The following is a 21,599-nucleotide window of genomic DNA, read 5'->3' on the forward strand; positions in this document are numbered from 1 at the left end:
AGCAAGGAAGAATGCTCTCATCACACCGGATCTGCTGGTACCTTGATCTTGGACTTGCCAGCCTTCAGAAGCGTGAGAATAAATGTGTGTTGTTTAAGCCAGCCAGTCTATGGGAGTCTGTCTGAGCACCCCAAGCTGACTGAGATAGCGCCCAAGTTCATCACTCTCCCCTCACCCAGCTTATCAGAATTCCTTAGTGGATGTCAGTGGCCCAGATGGGTGTCCGTGTCTTGCAGGCACGTCACAGGGCAATCATCTTGAAAAACTGGGCTGACCCTTCAATGGGGGGGCGGTGGTGATAGAAGTTGCCATTGGCTGCCAAACTTTACTGTACCCCAGATGTGAAACTCCTGGGGGTCTACCTTTGGCAAGTAGCATAGACTTGGCCTTGGTGTCTGTGCCCCCGTAGCACGCGGCTGAGAGGGAGTGTCGGGGAGGCAACCCACACACACCTGGTTTCCCATCCAGGTCCGTCGGCTCCCTGAGAGTAGCACTTAGCCAACTTCCATAAACAAGGACGTTCATCTTTGTCAGCCCTAATGAGCCGCATTTGTCAGACCGGAACCAGAGAGCAGCTGTGTTGGAGGGAGACAGATCACTTAATCCAAGGCTCCTGATGTGGCAGCCCCTGGCACAGTAGCGATCACGGCATTTAACTACAGAAGGGGCCTGGAGGACCCCCGTAGGGGGAGGGCTGGCTGCCCTTGACGGTTCTCGTCAGGACAAAGTGTGTGAGCTGGCAAATCCAGTGTGTGCATTGGCTGCTGCTCTTCTCCCCGATGAGCATCTGCTTCTGGGTCTGTGCACCCTGCAGATGCCTGGGCAGGAAGAGAGAGGCAGGGGAGGCAGCCTCTGTCGGCAGCAGAACGCGGGCCCAGGTAAAAGGACTGTTTTCAGAGTCATCCCTTTTGGTTCCACCAACTTGTTTCCTTTTAGGATTTTTTTTTAGGAAAGACTCTTGGGTGCAAGGGACAGCAAACCCATTCCAAATGAGTTTAGGCAAAAGCGTTTGTATGGACTCAGGGGCTCTGAGGTTGGACCTCTATGCTGCAAGCAAGGTGGGAAGCAGTTGGGCTTCATGAACAAGTACCTCTGGGAACTCACACATGACCCGGATGCCTCTGCTTCCTCTCCATGCTTCCCTCTGCCTGCTGGCTTTGTCCCCTCTCCCTATAGACAGGCTTCCTCCATCAGTGGGAAATTTGGAGATGACAGCTCTCAAGTTTTACCTCTTAGGGTTTCCGCCCCTGCAAAGGGGTTGACGTAAGCCTTATCCGGCCCCAAACCGAGAAAAACAAAAACTCCCGGGAAAGAGCTCTGACTGGCCATTGTAAGCCAACCAACACGCTCATCTATGGCATAAGCCATGGAGTCACCTAAGGCAGCTCCCATGGGGATCCCATGGCTGGAATCAGAGAGGACGGTTCTTGGGTAAAAGTCAGACTCCTCAGTAGACAGGATAGCACATGTCCACTTTAATGGTCTTTGGTCCTCACTTCCCCCCAAACCCATATCCAACTCAGATTCTTCCCCTCTCTCCTGGGAGAAGGTCCAGAGACCATTCATATCCCTGAAGACACTCAGGGAATGAGAGCAGGGAGGATGGGTGGGATTTTCCGATGCCGGTAAAGTCCAATTTGACCACCCATCCAATGTTCAGGGCTATGTGTGACATTCAGAACTGACACCAGGACAAATGCTGGGCCTGCCAGGCACTTTTACTTTGTTGATTTTGAGAGTTAAGTATCCCTGAGGCCAGGATCCTGGTGGGCTTTGCATATTTACTAAGCCACTTCTCATCTGTACCAGACCTAGGTACTCAGATACACATGGCATGATAAGGATTATACTTTTGAATGACAGTGTACTGCAGGTGACAAAAACACATCACAATCACTCTCCCAGTAGCTTTTTGACCATGAACCTCAGGAAAAAATATATTTTTGAAATGAAACAATACACTTCACATCATGATCCAGTACATACAAATACACACACACACACACACACACACACACACACAAACTGAAACAAGTTTTGAAAAACTCTATTTGCCTCTATTACACATGATGCAATTTGACGGTTTTTACTCTGTTCTTTCCTCTTCTAGTCTATTTTTATAATGCTACTAAAATTTTTTCATGACCCAGAGATGAGACTGAACCTGCATGTTGATAAGAAACGTGCACAACCTCACTGAGTCTTCACACATCATGGGCCTCATTGAACAACAAAAGTTTTAGAGCAAAAGTTTCATAGATAGTGTTCCTTCTGGATGCCAGGCCCTGGCCTGGGCTTTTTTTTTTAAATCATTGATCCTTATGGACATTTTATTTTATTAATTAAAAAATTTTAATACAATTTTAAAGGCTACTTTCTATTTACAGTTATCACAAAATATTGGGTATATTCCCCATGTTGTACAATACATTCTTGAGCCTATCTTATAACCAATGGCTTGTACCTCCCACTCGCCACTCTTAAGAAAGGAGCCAGACCTGGGAGTGAAACCGCCTTCGCCACACCAGCCTAACCCACGTGGAGATAGAGAATCTCCCAGCTGAGCCCTGCCCTGACCACAAAAGGGTGAGATATAATAAGTTGGTTGCTGTCTCGAGTCAGCAAGTGTTGGATATGTTGTACGACACAATAGAGAGTGAGTTTCAAGAGCTCCAATCCATCATCAGCTTCCAGCTTCCAGGCTCTTGGGATGCCCTGCCTCTTCTCCCTGCAACTGAAGATGAGTGGAGTAAGGCTCCATCCCACCGCGTGAATTCTGCTGAGAATGTGCAAAGGCAGCACATCTTCTCTCCCCTCCTCTGCTGCTGGGGGCCCATGACTTAGGGGCACAATCTCGACTTTACAAGCCAGGAGGATGCAATCAGTGGGAACGTTGGGGGCTTCCGGGCCCCCATCTCATATATGCTAACCTTCCCAGTGGACCACTGGCCACCCGTAGGTGCCTTTCACTGGGGGGCGGCGGGGAGATCAGAGAGAAGGAGGCTACCAATTGAGAGGGCGATTGTGCCGGGCATGGAAATAGGTGTAAAGAATAGAAAAGCATTTCTTAAGGCTTCCCTGGTGGCGCAGTGGTTAAGAATCCTCTTGCCAACACAGGGGACACGGGTTCGAGCCCTGGTCCGGGAAGATCCCACATGCCCTGGAGCAACCAAGCCCGTGCGCCACAACTACTGAGCCTGCGCTCTAGAGCCCTCGAACCACAACTACTGAGCCCACGTGCCACAACTACTGAAGCATGCACGCCTACAGCCCGGGCTCTGCAACAAGAGAAGCCACCGCAATGAGAAGATCAGACACTGCCATGAAGAGTAGCCCCCACTCACCGCAACTAGAGAAACCCCGCGCGCAGCAATGAAGACCCAACGCAGCCAAAAATAAATAAATAAATAAATAAAATTTATTAAAAAAAAAGAAAAGCATTTCTTTGCGTTACGACATGAGTCTCAAGGCACCCTGACTGACAGACAGTGGAGGGAGGAACACAGCCCTGAAATCAAAAAGCTTTTCTTCTTGAGAGGATGCATTGTTACACTCAGGCTCAACACCACACAATGAAGGAAAAAAGAAACCCCGTACCCTCTGCCGCCCAAGAAGTGAGGCTGTACTATAAGGGCTGGAGGCCAGGCCGGAGCTGGGAAGGTAGAGGGTAGTGGGGGAGGGGTGGGAACTGTTTGTTAATATTTACTCAAATTAATAAGATGTTGAGCAACAGCCTCTATGTAAAAGCTACAGTTAAAATTAGTAAGTAGTTAATCCTGGTCTAACAATGCGGAATAATTAATATCCACATGCATGTGCTTTTCTCTCTTAAACAGTCATTAAAGAGAAATATTATATCACGGCACCTGTTTTTCTCTTTAGGCTCACCCCAGTGAGTAAACCCAATCTTTTATTGATGAGAAGAGACACACGCTGGAAAAACCACAGCAAGAGCATGAAAAGCCCTCCAGCCTTCTCTCGAGACGTGTAAGAAATCTCAAATTATTAAACCATACGGAGGGCGTAAAGCCCCACCGCGGGGCCGAGGCCCAGTTTCCCTCTGCCTTTCGGCTCCTCTGAAGGGTTTGGGGCTGTCGGAGCAGTAAGGCTTGTCTGCCCTGAGGAAGGAGCCTCCTGTGAGTTGGATTTCCTGAGGACAAGGAGAGAACTGATTTCTGTGGCCTGTTTCTGCTCCTTTCTGTCTGACTGGGTCTGAATTCTCTGCCCCCAAATGAGTGGGTGAGGGTAGTCCCGAGGGAGGATGAAACAGCCCAAGTTCAGAGGCTCCTGGGTCCCCCGGACTCCAGCCACCTCCGGCCAGCTCACCCCACCTGGGTTCAAGGGCTTCGGCCAACCTGACAGGTGAGGTCAGGGCAGGAAAAGACGCAAGAGCTGACATCTGACAGCACTTTACAGTTTACTCTTTACGGCTCTTACACTCATTATGCAAAGTTATTCTGTTCTCCTGCTGAATCCCAGCAGGGCTCCCGCCAGAGCTGCTGACTGGAAATTCTGGCCCTGCCTTGGGTCTCTGATGCCACCCTGTAGCTGTAGCCCGGGCACCTTGGTGAGGACGCCCGGCCGCATCCCACAGTGTGTGCTTTGTTTGTGCTTTGTTTTCTTTTGCTGCCTCTCCGTTTGCTGAACCCACCCAGGGGCTGGATCAGTCCCTGAACTCCCGGAAAAGTACCCACATGTCAAAATACTGTGAGCGGCCTCCAACTAGTCACTCAGGCAGGAGCAAAGCTGTAATTGGAGACAAAGAGTCCCAAGGGAGGACTTGGAGTACATTTCATAGACACAGACACAAGCCCCCACCCCTTTTTTTTTTGCAGTATGCGGACCTCTCACTGTTGTGGCCTCTCCCGTTGCGGAGCACAGGCTCTGGACGTGCAGGCTCAGCGGCCATGGCTCACGGGCCCAGCCGCTCCGCGGCATGTGGGATCTTCCCGGACCGGGGCACGAACCTGCGTCCCCTGCATCGGCAGGCAGATTCCCAACCACTGAGCCACCAGGGAAGCCCTCAAGCCCCCTTTATTTAGCTCCCAGTGATGCACCTTGGGGCCACGTGCCCTCACAGTGCCTGTTTCTGCAGCAACGTGTTGGTAAATGTACTCACCTGTAACCCCCTGGATTGTGAGCTCTCTGAGGCCAGGAGACTGTCTTACTCACTGTCAAATGCCCTGCACCATGGCACAGAAGAAAGGTCCTATAATGATTTGGTAAATTAATAGATGGGGATTTAAGCCATCACTTGGGAGAGAGGCTGGCACCAGGCAAGGGATGGCCGCCCAAGGACCAGAACCAGGGGGAACCTTCTTTCTGAGCTGGGGCATCTTGTACTAAGACCCCCTTGTGACCTCTACCACGGTCCTGTCTTCTACTCCTGCCCAAGCCTCCCTGGGGGCCACAGGGATGGGGACGGTGAGGGAAGCCCCGGGGCGCTGGACTGGTGAATTCTCACCTGGGGCACCAGGAGCATCCCTCCCCTTCTCACAGCCACCCCTGTTCCCTGTCCCTGGCGACTGGTCCCGGGGATCTCCTTCCAGGCAGCAATGTCGAGAAGAATTACAGAAGAGGTAAGGTGAGGAAGCCTCTGCGTGACCTGTGACCTGCAGTGACTTGACCAGGGTTGGAGAGAGATGAACGAAGTCCCTGGAACGCTCGGGGTGTCAGCTAAAGTGACCCCATTTACATGCATTCTTCTTCCTAAGGACAGCATCCTTTGGGGCACCATCCCTCCCAAACTCCGTAAAGACTTCCTGTCTGGGCTGGTTGACTAGCGTTTCCACCTGACTTATTAGCTCAACTTGTTCTTTCCTTCCATCCTGTAGTTACCCTCTGTGGTGGGCAGAATCATGGCCCCCCAAAGATGCCCACATCCTAATCTCTAGAACCTGTGGATATGTTAACTTACATAGCAAAGGGGAATTAAGGATGCTAACCTGAATTTATAATAGGGAGATTATTCTAGATGATCCAAGATGGTCCAGTGGAATCTAAAGTGTCATTAAAGGTAGATGAGGGAATTGGAAGAGAGAACCAGAGAAACGGTAGTGTGGGAAAGATCCAGCCACCACTGTTGGCTTCCAAGATGGTGGAAGGAGGCGCTGCAGTCAGGAGCACATCATTGCCCCTCAAGGCTGTGACCCAGGCAACAGAGCCTACAAGTATAAGGACCAAGGGATGCCTCACGTCGCCTGTTTTCCTTCTGCTGGTGCCCACTGGTGGCATGGGCCATCCATGCTGGCTGGGGCTACAGCTCCAAGCACCTTGAGGCTGGGTCCCTTAGACTCCTGATGGGTCTGGGACGCATCCCATTGCATTTCAAGGAAGCAGGGCAAGCTCAGACGGTAGGCTGGGGTAGAGGGATCCTGGGTCATACCTGGGTTGGGCTAGGTAGGCATCTTGGGCAAACAGAAATAGGCAGAGCCACGAACAAGGTCCCAGAGATTACTGGGGGCCACAACTAAGGAAACAAGAGCTGTTGGCAAGTCCAGAGGATTAAGGTGGCCTTGGGGAAGGACCTAGGAGTGAGACCGAATGAAAGGAAAGAGAATGGCTGTAAAGAAGCTTGGAGAGGCTCAGCTGTAGTAAGCCTTTGTTCTGGGAGCCCCTCTCCCCTGTGGTTATGCCGCACGCGGCCTGCCTGCTACACAGCCCACTGGGTGAGACTGCCTGGTGACCTACCTCTTAGCACTTGCACAGAGCTGATCCTCAATCAATGGCTCAACTCTTGAATCTAACTGGTTTGGGCTGGTTCACCCACCTCTGACCACAGAACTGATACACTTTGAATGTTTGCCATTACAAAGCACTCGCACTTGGCTAATGGGAGCAATTTGGCAAAATGTATTAATAACCTCAAAAATATTGAAAACTTTTGACCTGGTAATTGTCCTTCTGGGAATCTAGCCTAAGGGTATCATTAGAGATGTGCACAAGGATTTTGCTCAAAGAAGTTCACCACAATATAATTTTGAATAGAAAACAACAAACAACAAATTGCTTAAATGTTCCACAAAAGGAAAATGGTTGCGTATAGAAAAATCCCTATGGTGAAATACAATACAGCAACTGAAAGTAATTACAAGGACACTTTTTGAGGCAGCAAAATGCCCATGATATAAAATTGCATTAAGGGCTTCCCTGGTGGCGCAGTGGTTGAGAGTCCGCCTGCCGATGCAGGGGACACGGGTTCGTGCCCCGGTCCGGGAAGATCCCACATGCCGCGCAGCGGCTGGGCCCGTGAGCCATGGCCACTGAGCCTGCACGTCCGGAGCCTGTGCTCCGCAACGGTAGAGGCCACAACAGTGGGAGGCCCGCGTACCGCAAAAAACAAAAAAATTGCATTAAAAAATAAAGAATACCTGAGTTGGGGGATGTGGACATTTGCTACTTCTTTTGGTTATGCTTTTCTACATTTTCTAAAATTTCCACAACGATCACACACTACTTTTAGAATTGGAAGAAGAGAAAAAATTGCCGCCTTCTTTGGGCCCGTAAAGAGTTTGTTTCCTGACACCCGTGTCCCTCATTAACCCCGCTGAGGTTTACAAAGCCGGCCCCACGCGCTCCCTGTCAGACCTTGCCTGGCACAGCCCAGCGGGAGAGTTGTGTGTTTGGCTCTCATTCCAAATCCCAATAAAAACATCACAGCTGCTTTTCTTCTGAATTCTCATCACTGCAGAACCGAAAGCTTCCCCTACGCTTTTGATTCTCTGCTGCACTGCCAATATCTCTTTTCATGCAAATACTAAATATACTTTAATGGATCCGATTATTACTGACATAACCCAAGATCCGGATGATATAGACACCATCAACTGAGTTCCCAAACTCTGAGTTCAAGTACTCACAAGTCTCTACAGAGGCAGGGGACATAAATCCAGTTCGGTCTTGAGAATTGTCTCAGTTCGGAATGGAAAAGAAAATGCAAATTGGCTTAAACAATAAAGGGAATTTATTGTTTCATCAAAACAGAAAGTCCAGACACTTCAGGCCCAGTTTGCTCCAGTGGTCCATGGTGGCATCAGGGCCCTCGTGCTGTTTTCTCTACTGTTTCCTTGGCCCAGTTTCATCTTCCATCTGGTTTCCGTTAGGGTTGCAGCGATCCAGGCAGGTGGGCCTCTAGCCTCAGGGCCCCATTCAGAAGGGAGGATGCCATTGTCCCAACCTCCCCAGCAGGAATACTGAGATTTGCTCCGGCTGAGGGAGCTCCACTCAGGCGCTCACCTCTGAACTGTGACCAGAGGGACGACACGCATTGATAATCTTAAACTATCAAGAGTTGGGGCGGGGTAGTCAGTTCCACCAGAATCACATGGACCCCCCCCCAAGCAGAAATCAGGACCTCTGGAAAGTAGAAAACGAATGCCCGCTGTTACCACAAGTGTCCACCATGGGAAACTTGTTCTTTGACATTCCTTTTGGGAGAATAACTAAGGGTTGCTTTGCACGTATCAACTACAGGACTGTTTACGGCTGTTCAACTCTAGTATTTTATTCAGCAAACATTTACCATTAATTTCCAAATCCAGTTAAATACTATATGTTGATTTTTCATTGTTTCTAGCACTTCAGGGAAATTAATGGTTTAAAGAACAGTGATTCAAAATATTTCAGTGGCCTAAGGAAACAAAGATTAGAAACCTAATTATAGCTTTTCCTTGGGGGAAAAACAGAAGAGTTCAATCAATAGACCCATGAAATCCAACCATGAGGAGAGACTCCTTCCTCGGGATCTTATCAGCCTTTACTCAAGTTCTCCCCTCTGCCCAAATGCCCTTCCCCTTCCTTCTCTGCTAAACATTCCTTCTCAAATGTCCATGGTCCTCTCATGTGCCCTCCCCTGGAAAGCCTTCCTGACCTTCTCTCCACTTAGTGGAATCCATGGTTCTCTCCCATGCCCTCTGCCCGTACTTACTACATTTATTACGGGGTGCTGTGCTCCTGTCCACTACCCTGCAGACCATAATAACCTAGGGGGCGAGGGGCTGGGGTGAGGAAGGGGGTGCGGAAGGACAGCAATCACGAAAAAGTCCTAGTGGGAGGGATGGCCAAAGGATATTGGAACTCTTCTGGTGATGAGCACGGGGGAGAAACGCAGGGAAGGGAGCTGTGTCCTACAGGCGAATTGTTGATGGATAGGAGGAGGGTGACAACAAAGAGAGTCAAGAAATAAAGGAAAGGAGGAGACACCATCCCTTCAGGTGTCCCTGGAGATTCAGAGAGGGGCACCGGGATTTCCACCATACATGCAAGGCTCCTGGGAGTTGGTCCTTCACGTCTTAAAAGATGGGAGATTGGGGTATTTAGACACCTGACATTTGGGTTAGCTTTTAATCAAAAAAGCAACTGTGCCCCCTTTTTAAAAAAATGCCCCATTCTAAGCATCTAGAGGTTTCCTACCACGTAGGGACACCAGAAAATGTTTTTTGAGCAGAAATATGTCTCGTTTCAGAAAACATTTCCATGCCGGAAGTCAACCTCTCTCTCTCTCTCTCTCTCTCTCTCTCTCTGTCTCTCTCTGTCTCTCTCTGTCTACCTCTATTTCTCCCTGTCTCTGGGCTACAGGCTGCCTCCCTCCTGCTCCACCCCATGGAAGCTGCTCTGGCCAGTCTGTCGGCACCTTCCAGCCCAGGGCACGGGAAGCCCCCTTCATCTTTTGGCTCGGGGGTCGGTAAGCTACCACTTGTGGGTGAAGCCTAGCCTGCCGCTTGCTTTTGTGTGAAAATAGTTTTCACACTTTAAATGGTCGGCCAAATAAAATCAAAAGAAGGGTCCTATTTCATGACGTGGGAAAATTACATGAAATTAAAATGTGGGCACCTGTAAAGGGTCTGCCGAAGGCTTATTGGAACACAGCTATGCTCTCGCTCATTGACATATTACCTGAGTCTGCTTCCCTGCTGCAAAGGCAGAGCTCAGCAGTTGCAGCAGATGCCTTCTGACCTGCAAAACTGGAAATATTTGTTCTCTGGCCCTTTACAGAAAATGTTTGCTCACCCCCGCTTTAGATCTTTAAACTTCGCTCTGCTCTGAGAAGTCAGACATAATCGGTGACCTTTCTCTCTCTCTGACTCCACCAGGGACAGCTCACTGTGGCAGAATAAACCACAGTGAGACCCGTTTCTGCTTTTTTCACGAGGACGGATTCCCACACTCACCCTTGGTGAGGTTTCTGCCAAGCCTAGGACCTGGTTAAGAGACTCTCACCTTGACAAGGTCACCCATGAAGGACGGAAGTTTCAGAAACTGGTTCGTCCATGTGCCCAGAGGCCCCGCCCACCCTGGCCCAAAGCTGCCCGTCATCCTCTCTTATCAGGAAGCAGGAAACTGTCCTTGGGCCCTCAGAAACCAAGGCTCTTCCTCTCTCAGTGAGTCTGACGCAACCCTTACAGCTCCTGGACATCAAATGCGCTCTGACCACCAGCTTTGGGAAACTCATGTGAAATTGAAAAATGCGGGTGAAATCATCCGACATCTGAATGAATGCTGCTCTTTCTTACAGACAAGGCAGAGAGTCGCAGTGCTATTCAAACCTGAAAGTTCCTTTCGATGGTTCAAACAAGGAGAGGAAATGGCTTCAAGTGTGTTCTTCGAAGCTAATCAAGCCTGCGGTTGTCCTCAGTCCTGCTGTTTAGATTCATGGGAAGAAGGCCCTTGTTTGAAAGGCACCCTGGAGAGTGTGTGTCTTAGCCTGGGCTTGCAAGCCGTTTTCAAAGCTGGCGGAGTCCTTGTCGGGCCCTTGGGAGATGTCCTCAGACTTGAGCCGGCTTTGTGGCCTCGCGGGTGGTCCTGGGGTCACTTGAGGTGGCATGGACATGGGTAGCCCCGAGTGTGACCCATCCCCCGACTTCAGCTGTGCAAACTTGGCAAAGATATTGCCCCCTCTGAGCCCGAGGTTCTTCCTCTGTGGAGTAACACCACTCAGAGCATACCGCAAAGGAATTGGGGGGATTAAGTAAATAACGTCAAGTTTACGAGCACACAGGTTGTACATAAAATGTCGTAAACCAATATTGAAACAGCAGTGAAGGAAGCATCTTGTTTCCCTTGGGAACTTGAGCCCTCTGGAAATAGAAAAGTAAACTTTGTGTTTTCTTAGCACCTTTGCTTAAAACTGACAAAGACCATCTGCTAAGCTTCCCCCACACACACTAACAACCACCACCAACAAACAATAACAAAACTATGACGGCTACAGGGTAATTACAAGGTGCCAGGGCAAGTGCTTTGCATATTTACCCACTGGATTCTCATAACAACACCATAAGGCAAGTATCAGTCCTGTGTTTTCCCACTTTTTAGGTGAAGACACGAGGCACAGACAGCTAGTAAGCTGTGAAGACAGGATCAGAACCCAGACAATATAAACCAGAGCCCATGACCTAAACCAGTTTGCTGTATTGTCCTTAGTAAATGGATAAATAAATAATGGGTGGATGTGTGGACAGGTAAGTGAATGACGAAATGAACACATTGATGCCTTACATCCAGGTTGTCCAGGCTAAAGGCATTTGCAGACGTTTAGGGAAGCAATCTGCTAAGGGCTGGCTTGTAGCTGGTGCAGATGAGGGTCAGGGGAAACGTGTCTGCACACATGTCCATCTGATGCACCAACTCTGCCCATCGTCCCAGCCAAGCCCTGGAAAGCAGAACTCCAGGCGCCAGAGAAAGGTCCAGAGGGTAGGGGCTCAGACAGGGATGCTCTGAACAGCCCCAGTAGATCACACCTGCTCACAAGCGTCAGTTCAATCTGCATCCCCAACTGTTCTTCTGCTGCTGCTAAATACCATTCTAACTCAGTAGGCCCTGCAGCAAAAAGTGGAAGAAAATCCTTTGCTGGAGATTCCTATGCAGATGGAAAAGCAATTACGGGCCCCTCGGAACATCCACACTGCCCCAAACCCACCAACAGTGCCTACAATTCGGCTTTCCTCTGACTGCTGCTGTGGATGCCTGGTGGCCCTGCAGAGGGCAGCTGGGGACCAAAGGCATTTTGGCAAATACTTTCCCAGCTCAGTAATGTTGGGATATAGAAGCAGCACTGGGGACTTCCCTGGTGGCGCAGTGGTTAAGAATCTGCCTGCCACGGGTTCGATCCCTGGTCCAGGAAGATCCCACATGCCGCGGAGCAACTAAGCCTGTGCGCCACAACTCCTGAAGCCCGCGAGCCGAGAGCCCGTGCTCCGCAACAAGAGAAGCCACCGCAGTGAGAAGCCCGCGCACCGCAACGAAGAGGAGCCCCCACTCGCTGCAACTAGAGAAAGTCCGCGCGCAGCAACGGAGACCCAACGCAGCCAAAAATAAATAAAATGAAATAAATAAATTTAAAAAAAGAATACCTATGAATCAAATGTTGGATTTCTAGGATTCATCCTCTATTTAGAATTTTTTTAAAGAAGCAGCAGCATTGTTTGACTTGGAATGATCTGTTCCCCACACTCAAGAAGACGCAGCCTCACCTAAGATGAAGTGGGTTTTTACGGGAGGCAGCACCTAAGCTGGAAGGTGGCCTGCCTGCCACACTGACTGGAGCACAGAACCGTGTCCTCCTATGAGCCTTTAGGGGAGAAAGGAGAGAGGGAAGGAAAGAGTTTATTGATCATTTCTTACGATCCAGATCCGGATGAACATTTTCTAATTGAGCAGAGTGGTGAGGACACAGCTCTGGGGCCAGAAAGACATGGGTCTGAGTCCCAACACTGGAAATGACTAGCTTCGTGGTCTTGGGCATGTTATCAGTTATCTACTACTGGTTTTCAAACTACCTCGAAACGTAAAGGCTTCAAACAATAATAGTTTAGCTCAGGAATCTGAAATTAGGGCAGGGCTCAGTGGGGATGGCATCCTGGCTCTATGTGGATGAAGGATAGAGAATCGATTTTTAAAATAGCTCACTCACCTGGCTGGCAGGTGGTTGCTAGCTGGTGACTGGGAGTTAGTTCAGGGAGGCTATGGGCCAGAGACCCCAGTTGTTGTCCCTGTGGGCCTTTGTGTGAGCTGTTTGGGCTTCCTTGTGGCAACGTGGGTAAAGTTCCAAGAGTGAGTATCCCAGGAAAATGAGGAGGGAATGTGTGGCATGTCCATGACCTAGCCTCTAAAACCACACAGCATCACTTCTGCCGTACTTTTTTGGTGGAGGCAGTCACAAAGGGATAATGTCAGGGTGGTCCAGACCTAATCCGATGAGCCCTGTAAAAGAGGGTCAAAAAGTCAGAGACTCTCTCCTTCTGGCCTTGAAGGAGTAAGTGTCACGAGTTCCGTAGACGTAAGGAAAGAAATACTGCCAACAACTACATGAATTTGAAAGATGACCTGGGCCTCAGATGAGATCCCAGCCCCAAATGACACCTTGATCAAATCTGTGAGACCCTGAGCAGAGGACCCAGGGAAGCCATGCCCAGCTCCTGACCCACAGGAACTGTGATACAATAAGTGTATGTTGTCTTATGTTGCTAAATGTGTATCATTTATCATGCAACAATAGTACACTCAAACCCCTAGATTACTGCCATGGTCATCTAACTCCCATCCTGCTTTGCTTCTGTCCTTCTTGAGTTTATTGCAAACTCTATCCAAATTCAGCAATCCTCTCAGGTTCTGCCACAAAAGCTCCCCACCCCCCGGCACTACCGTAACTCGATAACCCGTCATCTAATGACTCCATTATTTTTCATTCCATAGGAAAGTATCCGTGGTCAGAAATGTGACCGAAGGGATAAGCCCATTTGATGACAAGCAATGAGTCTGGAAGCACATGTGAGTCTGCCACCTCAGTAGTCCTGAGACCCAGCCCCTCTGCAGTCCTTCTCCTAGCTTCTGTCAACACACCCTCTTCCCTTTTATTTCTCTAGCCCAAGGGGAGGTCACTGCTTCCTGCAGGTACTAATCTCTGGGCCACATCCATATCCATCCTTTTGCTCTTTCATGCTTCCCATATCCAAGTAATCAATTTCTTATATTCAATCCCCTCCATGTGAAATACCTAGTGCGACTTCTGTTGTCCTGACTGCCTCACCCATCTTCCTGACTTAGCCTAAGTGAATCTCAGCTCCTTGCAACCCAAAGATCTTTGACCATAACAGAGAGGGTTGGTGACTTGCCCACAGGTTTGAATTCAGGTCATCTTGTTCCAAGATCAGTGTCCTCCCCACTGCACCACCCTTGGATCTTACAGACCAAAAAGAAGCGTATGGAATGGACGCATGAACCTGCCAGCAACCACAGGCACCAAGTACTCTCACCCTCTCCCCTTGGACCAAAAATGGATTAACCCCTTGCTGCCTGAAAGACTTTAAATTACCCATCCTTGAGCAAAACACCCAGAGATAGGCTCTCGTCCAGACTCCTCTCACATCCCAGTCTGCAATTTCCTCTGAACAAAGTGACTGCACTACCCTTTTACCAGGGAAGATCCGTCTTCTGAGCCAGGTGACAGGCGCCAAATGGGAGGTGAAGCGTTCTGCCTTTTCTCCACCATCTGTTAACATAACCCCAAGCCACCCTCAGGTTTGCGCTGAACCCGCTTGGCTTGCTCTGAACGGGCTGCCGGGGCTTTGATTGCTTTTCTCTCAGTGTGTGCACGCTGAGGGCACCCCGTATTCCAGCTTCCTTCCCCTGCCTCCCTAGAGGAAGCATCTGATGTGACATGCATCAGCTGGCTGAGCAAAGATCCAGGAAGGAACGTGGCAATGCTAGATGACCAGGGTCAGCATCAGGATTGGGGTTTGCACATTCGGGACTCTGTTTCTTATTACTTTGTGGGCTTCTGTTCGCATGTTATTCTCAGCCTGGGATGTCATACATATAGGGTCTGTAGGGGCTGAGATGAACTCAACGAGATGGCCCTTTATTGCTGCAAAAATACGACCTGACAAATTCAACATATATCTCCGAGGAAACTCAGGAGGGTCCCAAATCCAGTCATGGAATGCGGTCCAACATCCCAAGCAAACACTTTCCTTTAGATCTGTTTAGGAAAGAATAGGGGGTTGGGGCAGTGACCCACCCTGCCCATGACATCTGCACCATCTCATTTATGCCTCTCCTGAATAAGGTGAAACGGACATCACTGCCCGGGGCAATGACTTCTTTTCAAATCATTTTACACCACTGACATGACAAGAGCCAAAAGAGACAGGAAATTCAATCCCTTCCGATGTCTGCACAGAAGATTAACCACCTCAAAGAAATTAGGAAAGTGTCTTCATGACAGTGACATAAAGACATTGCTATTCAGTATGTTAATGAAAAATCCATTGATGTTTGGCATTTATCAAGTGTCAAAAATTAAATTTAGCTGTCCTGTGATTTTAATTAGCGTTAACCCAGTTAAGCCAGCAGGTTGCAGCTATGGTTCAGGCAGATACCTTCATCTGCATAGTTTTTACCAGATAACTTGCCGTGAAAGGAGTGGGCAGCATGGAAGAGCTTCAGGAGAAGGTGGTGTTTCAACTAGACTTTGAAGAAGTTTGACATCTCAGAGGGGATAAGCTCGTTCCAGGAAGAATGAACAGCACGTGCAAAGGGGAAGAGAGTTAAAAGAACAAGACACGTTCTCAGAATAGCAAATAGCCCAGTTTGCCTGGAGAGTGATGGGGAGATGAGAAGGAGAGGCAGACAGGAGCTGGGCTGTGAAGGGTCTCAAAGCTAGAGCAGAAATCATCTTGTAGAAATGGGGAGCGGTTAAAAGCTTTGGGGCAAAAACCTTATCTATAAATTAGTTTGTAAAATGTATATTTATATATGTGAATACATAGAAAATGATATACCAAACAGATAACGGTAGCTACTGCTAGAGAGGACAGAGGCACTGGATGGAACAGACAGACCTTCACTTAACTGTATTGTTAGAATTGTTACCAACAAATGAATGTATTGCATGATTAAAATAACTTTAAAATAATTCATACAATTCTTGACAAATGTATTAGGGCCACAGATTGACCCAACTTTGCTCACATGTGTCAAGAAAACACAGCTTTTTTGTTTCTTTGTGACTGATCTAATCTCCCCGGCCACCCTACATCCCTCTGGCTGATGGAAGGGCAGGCGCAGGGGAAACGGACGAACAGTAAACTTTCCAGTTAATAGTGTCTTGGTGTCTGACAGCTTGATGGTCTCTGCTGAATAACCCGTCCCTTTCTGATCCCATCTTCCTCTCTCAGATTTCTTCCTTCTGCCTCTGCTCCTCTCTGAAAGAGAGGCTTTTTTTTTTTTTTTTTTGCGGTACGCGGGCCTCTCACTGTTGTGGCCTCTCCCGCTGCGGAGCACAGGCTCCGGACGCGCAGGCTCAGCGGCCATGGCTCACGGGCCCAGCTGCTCCGCGGCACGTGGGATCTTCCCGGACCGGGGCACGAACCTACGTCCCCTGCGTTGGCAGGCGGACTCTCAACCACTGCGCCACTGGGGAAGCCCTGAAAGAGAGGCTTTTATGCCCTCAGGTAAGAGGAGAAGGGGCCTTCGAGCCTAATACCATCCTTCAGGTGGTCCTGGTCTCTGTCTCAGTGGCCAGCCACACCACCTGGTCTCTGGGGGAGTCTTGCCCCCTCCCTGAAATCCAGGTCCCAGCCATAGGAACCTCTGGGCCTGTATCCTCCTCACATCCCTGGCATGTGCTCTGTATCTCCAGAAATTCTGGATCCCTGCCCAGCACGCACAGGCCACGGAGACCAGGGGTGCCGCCCAGGGGCTCACCTATCAGGCCTCACCCTCAGTCAAGGCCGTGCCCCCGGTCCTGTTCCATGGTGGCCCATCTCCCAGACAGAGGCCAGGCTGCTTCTTCAGGACTAGCGCCCCCCTCTGGCTGTAGCCAGAGGACTGGTCCGCCCTCTTCACCGTTTCAAGCTTCCCAAACACCCCTGTGGATCTCTCTTCAGCACCACTAGGTTGGGTGATGATGATTGGGGGTGGGGGAGGGTGGGGGGCGAGGGCCCTGGCATTTAATCTCCTTGTTCCTCGTCACTCTCACTCCTCCAGGATGGGAGTGGGAGCTCCAGCTTCCTTTCCTCACTACAAGGGCTTCCCTAGAACTAATCTTCTTTTCGGGTCTTTCAGCCTTAGCACAGGAGAGGAATCCCCTCTGTTATGGGCTGAAATTCATGTGTTGAAGCCTTAATCCCCAGTACCTTAGAATGTGACTGTATTTGGAGACAGGGCCTTTGAAGAGGTAATTAAGTTAAAATGAGGTCACTAGGGTGGCCCTAATGCAACCTGACTGGTGTCCTTGGAAGAAGAGGAGATTAGAACACACACAGAAGGAGGGCTGTGTGAAGACACAAGGAGAAAGAGGCCAACTGCGAGCCTCAGAAGAAACCAACCTTGCCCATACCTTGACCTCAGACTTTCAGCCTCTATAATCGTGAAAAAAAAAAAATATTTCTGTTATTTAAGCCACCCCATCATGGTTCTTTGTTATGGCCACCCTGGCAAATTAATATACTCTCTATACCCAAGAAACTATAAGCTAAGCCACCAGGCCTGGTTCATCTCATAGGTGAGCTCTGGGGAAACCCAAATTAAGAATTACTGAGGACGAAAATACAGTGGTTAATGGTGAACAATATTCCCCACGATACAGATTCCAGAATGAATCCTCCATTTGGGAAGCGAACCCTAACCGGCGGACACCTGGCTGTACTATTGGAATACGGACAAATGGGGACTCACGGCAAGTTGAATAACAGGAAGGGGAAAGTGTTAAAAAGGTCAGTACAGCCAAGGAGCCATTGAGAATGCTCTGGTTACAGCCATCATGTTTCTGCTGTAACTCGGTCCTATTTTGGTGCATATACCAGATAGAGAGAGAGAGAGATAGACCAAAAATATAGAGAGAGATATATACCAAGTATAGATATATATACACCAAATATACATATATATATATTTCCATGTGCCTTAGTGACATTTTACCTTTGTTTTTAGCACCCCCAAAATAAGGACGTGAACCCGCAAGCTCTGGTACAGAGAGTGGGGCTCTGAACAGTGATTTCTAGTGAGGCGAGTAGCAATCCCGAAAGCCTCTCCCAGCGTACCCTGTGAGCACCCCCGTACCTGCTCACGCACCCCCAGCCTGGCCCTCACCTTCTGAATGGCCAACAGAGCATTTCCACCCTTCCTTCTGCCTTAACCAGAAAGGTCTCGGCAAACTCTCTGCTCTCAGTCCACAGCTTAAGGGGCAGCCTCTCAGAGAAGGAGGCTGCTGGTCCCCCAGAGCCCCTTGGACAGCCCTTGACTCTCAGCCCTCACTTCTATTCCTTTTGTGACACGGTCAGAGATGCATCCCGGCGGTGGCCAACTGCAACCTTCCTTGTCCACTCTAAGTCCAGCAGGCAGCTTGGGGGCACGGTCCCTCTGCACTTTGGAAGAGCAATGGAATCGCCTGTTTGGACTGAACAATGGCTGAAGGGCAAGGGGCCATTTGGGATGTAAGCCACCTGCACGCAGAAAATATCAGGCCAAGCCACAAAGAGACCAGGTCGGGATCAACACCGAGGATGAAAGCCCCTTTCCCTCCCAGGCTCAAAGTCTCTTTCCTGGCTACGCTTCAAGGTATCCAGGATCCCTGAGCAGCAAATGTAGCAAAAGGAGCTTTGTTTGTTCAGGAGTTGTCGTGAGGGAGCGACCTGAGATAGCAAATGAGCAGCTGGGACTCTGCCTATGGCTTATAAGTATAATTTTCCTGTTGAAACAGAGGCTCTTTTAGTCAAAAGTAATTAATCTCTTCTTGAAGTGACAGGTGGCTGGACCAGTTTCTTTGACTTTCAGCAAACCCACATAAGGTGCGAGAAGCCCCATGCACAGAAGGAAGGAATTAGTCGAATGCAACAACTGGGACCCAATTCTTTAGCAACCAGACAGGAATTAGGAAAAGAGGCCCAGGCTTTTTGAAGAATCTTTTTTTATGGCTTCCAGATAACCCATCTCAAGTCTATCGCTTTCACTTGCAAGTGACAGAAAACCCAGCATGGACTCATTAAGACAAAAAAGCAAAGTCCTTTCCATAGAACAGAAGAATCTGAATCAAGCATCAGGCATAGGCTGATCCAGGGTTCAGATGATATCACCAGCAAGCTCTCTCAGTGTCTTGGTTTTGCTCTCTCTGGGTTGGCTCCTTTCTTATTTAATCTCTTCGCTCATGGCTGAAAATTGACCACCAGGAGCTTCTGGGGCCATATACTTCCAGGTTCAAATTCAATGGGCAAGGAAAAGAGGAAGCAATCTTTGTCCTGACATTCACAGACATGAAAATCCTGACGGTCTTTCTGATTGTACTGGCTCCACCAGGAGACAGCCGTGAATCAATCATTGACATCCAGAGAATGCAGTATCCCAACGGGTTTGAGCCTGGGTTGTATGCCCCAGCCTGACACATAGCTGAGACTGAGGGGAATGACAGTCCACAAACACAGTTGGAGCTGTTGCTGGGAGACCGGAGAGGGAGATGTGGATGCAAGCGGAAACAGCCGTCGTCCTTTACAATTACTAACATTTAATGAGCTCCAGCTGTGTGCAGGGGCTTTCCATGCCATTATTTCATTTATCCTCTCAACACTACATCCATATTTTACAGACGACAAAACAGCATCAGTGCAATGAAAGAACTTACCCCACGTTACCCCAGCTCATGAATGGCGAAGGCAGGATTTGAAACTGGGACTCCTCCGCCTGGGCTTCCAATAGCTACAGCCTCTGTGCAGCCTGCTAGAGGTCCATCACGGAGACTGTCTCAGACGCCCCGAGCGGGAACCCCTAACATGATCAGTGGTGCCCAACGCTTACTCCAGACGCTGTAGTCATATGACAACACATCTTTGCTTTTTGTTTAATGAGTTTAGTCTAGGTTTCCCCAATGGAGACTGCAATCACTATTGGCACAGTTGGTCTGTTTTCAGAAGGCGAAATTTTCTGGACTCCCTAAGAACAGAACTCCTGCAAAGATCGAAGGGTCCATCTATTCCTGGTATCTCCACCCCACCAGTTCTGCACAAATTAGCAAGTTCAAACTCATCTTAAGAAATAATCATTTATTTTCCAGGTGAATCACCTCCACCCCCATCCCAGGCTCCTTCCCAATAATCACACTGTTGCTTTCCTTCCTGTGCAGGAAGCTTATCTTATCTGAACCAGATACAGCCCCTCCAGGGAGCCATCGGGCAGAACATCTGCAAAGAACACCCAAAGCCGGTGCCGCCAAGCACGCATCTTCATGATGAGCTGACTGAGGTCCCCGCCAGAGCCGGGGAAATCAATACGGCAGCAAAAATATGCTTCCAGGTGAGTGGTGGGAACGAATGACAGCGGCATGGCTGCTTCTAATGTCCGAAATTGAGGTCATCAAAGCCAAGCAGAGAAACTCCAATCCCAAATTCAGCAGCTCCGAGTGCAGATAAACAGAGCGAGACCTGTCCCCTCAGATGTCCAAGCTTCTGATGGCTCCTCCGTGCAGCCGGCACAGCCATCATCTGTGCTCACAGGGAGAAGGAAGCTTTTTCCTCATTCACACTGTGCTCAGATAGATTCCCTCCTTCGAACTCATTATCTGCCTCCACTACCTCCCCTTCCCCCACCCTCCCTATATTCTCTCTTTTTTAGTTAATGGCTTTAGGCAGGCTATGAATATCAACATTTTTATTTCTCCCCTTCTCATCGGATCAGTCTCGAAACCAGCGGTTCTCAGACTTAGCGGCACATTAGCGTCACCTGTGATTTGTTTTGTTTCGAGTACAGATGCCTTGGGCTCCATTCATGTCTGGCAGGAGAGTTTAACCTTCTTCCCACTGTGACCCTTAGGAAGAAATACATTTTATATCATAGTCCAGAACACTTACATCTAGATGTATGAAAAGAAGTCCATACCGTTGCTATGTGGGAGGTATTCTAATGTTTCCTATACTATTCTTTTTTTCATTTAATGACAATCATGATCTGCTAAGAGCTCGCGCAGATTGGAAAACACTCGTCTGAGATATTAGTTTGTGTCATTCTGTCTGTATTTCTTCTTCTTCCACTTTCAGGCCCATAACCCAGTTCTTTGCAATTCCTTGCTTCGGGGATTCTTTTGCAAGGCAGACTGCAGACACTGCCTGAAGTCAAAGGATTTTCCGGACTTTTGTAAAAACCTAAACTCTTTGATGAGATTATGCTTGATGTCCCTGAGGGGGAAAGAAAGAAAAGGCTTTGGAGGGTGACAGGAGGTTAGAAACTGATTTCCACCAGACCGGAAATAGGAACAATGGTGCGGATTTTGGAGTAGCTGGAACCGTGACTTGGCAAAGTGACAAGATCCCCAGGATGAGGGCTGGGTGCGTGGCCTCTCTGCAAGGCTGGACTGTAAAACTTCCCAGCTGTGGCAAAAATGTTCATGCCCCAGAATTGCAAGGAATTGGAAGGTTGCTCCACTACAAGGGACCTCACTGAGAAAGGGGGATACCTGTGACCATTCCATAACCACCTGGAAATTAATCACCCGGCCCTATTTGCAGGTGCCCCCTTAGACCCCTGAAATTCTCATGGAGCCCAAGAAATGGGGAGGATGACTTGCCTACCAATTAATGAGGCTGACTCTCCCAGCATCTTGCTGGGATGCAGAG

This window comes from Orcinus orca, chromosome 19 (assembly GCF_937001465.1).
Source record: "Orcinus orca chromosome 19, mOrcOrc1.1, whole genome shotgun sequence".
Taxonomy (NCBI): Eukaryota; Metazoa; Chordata; class Mammalia; order Artiodactyla; family Delphinidae; genus Orcinus; species Orcinus orca.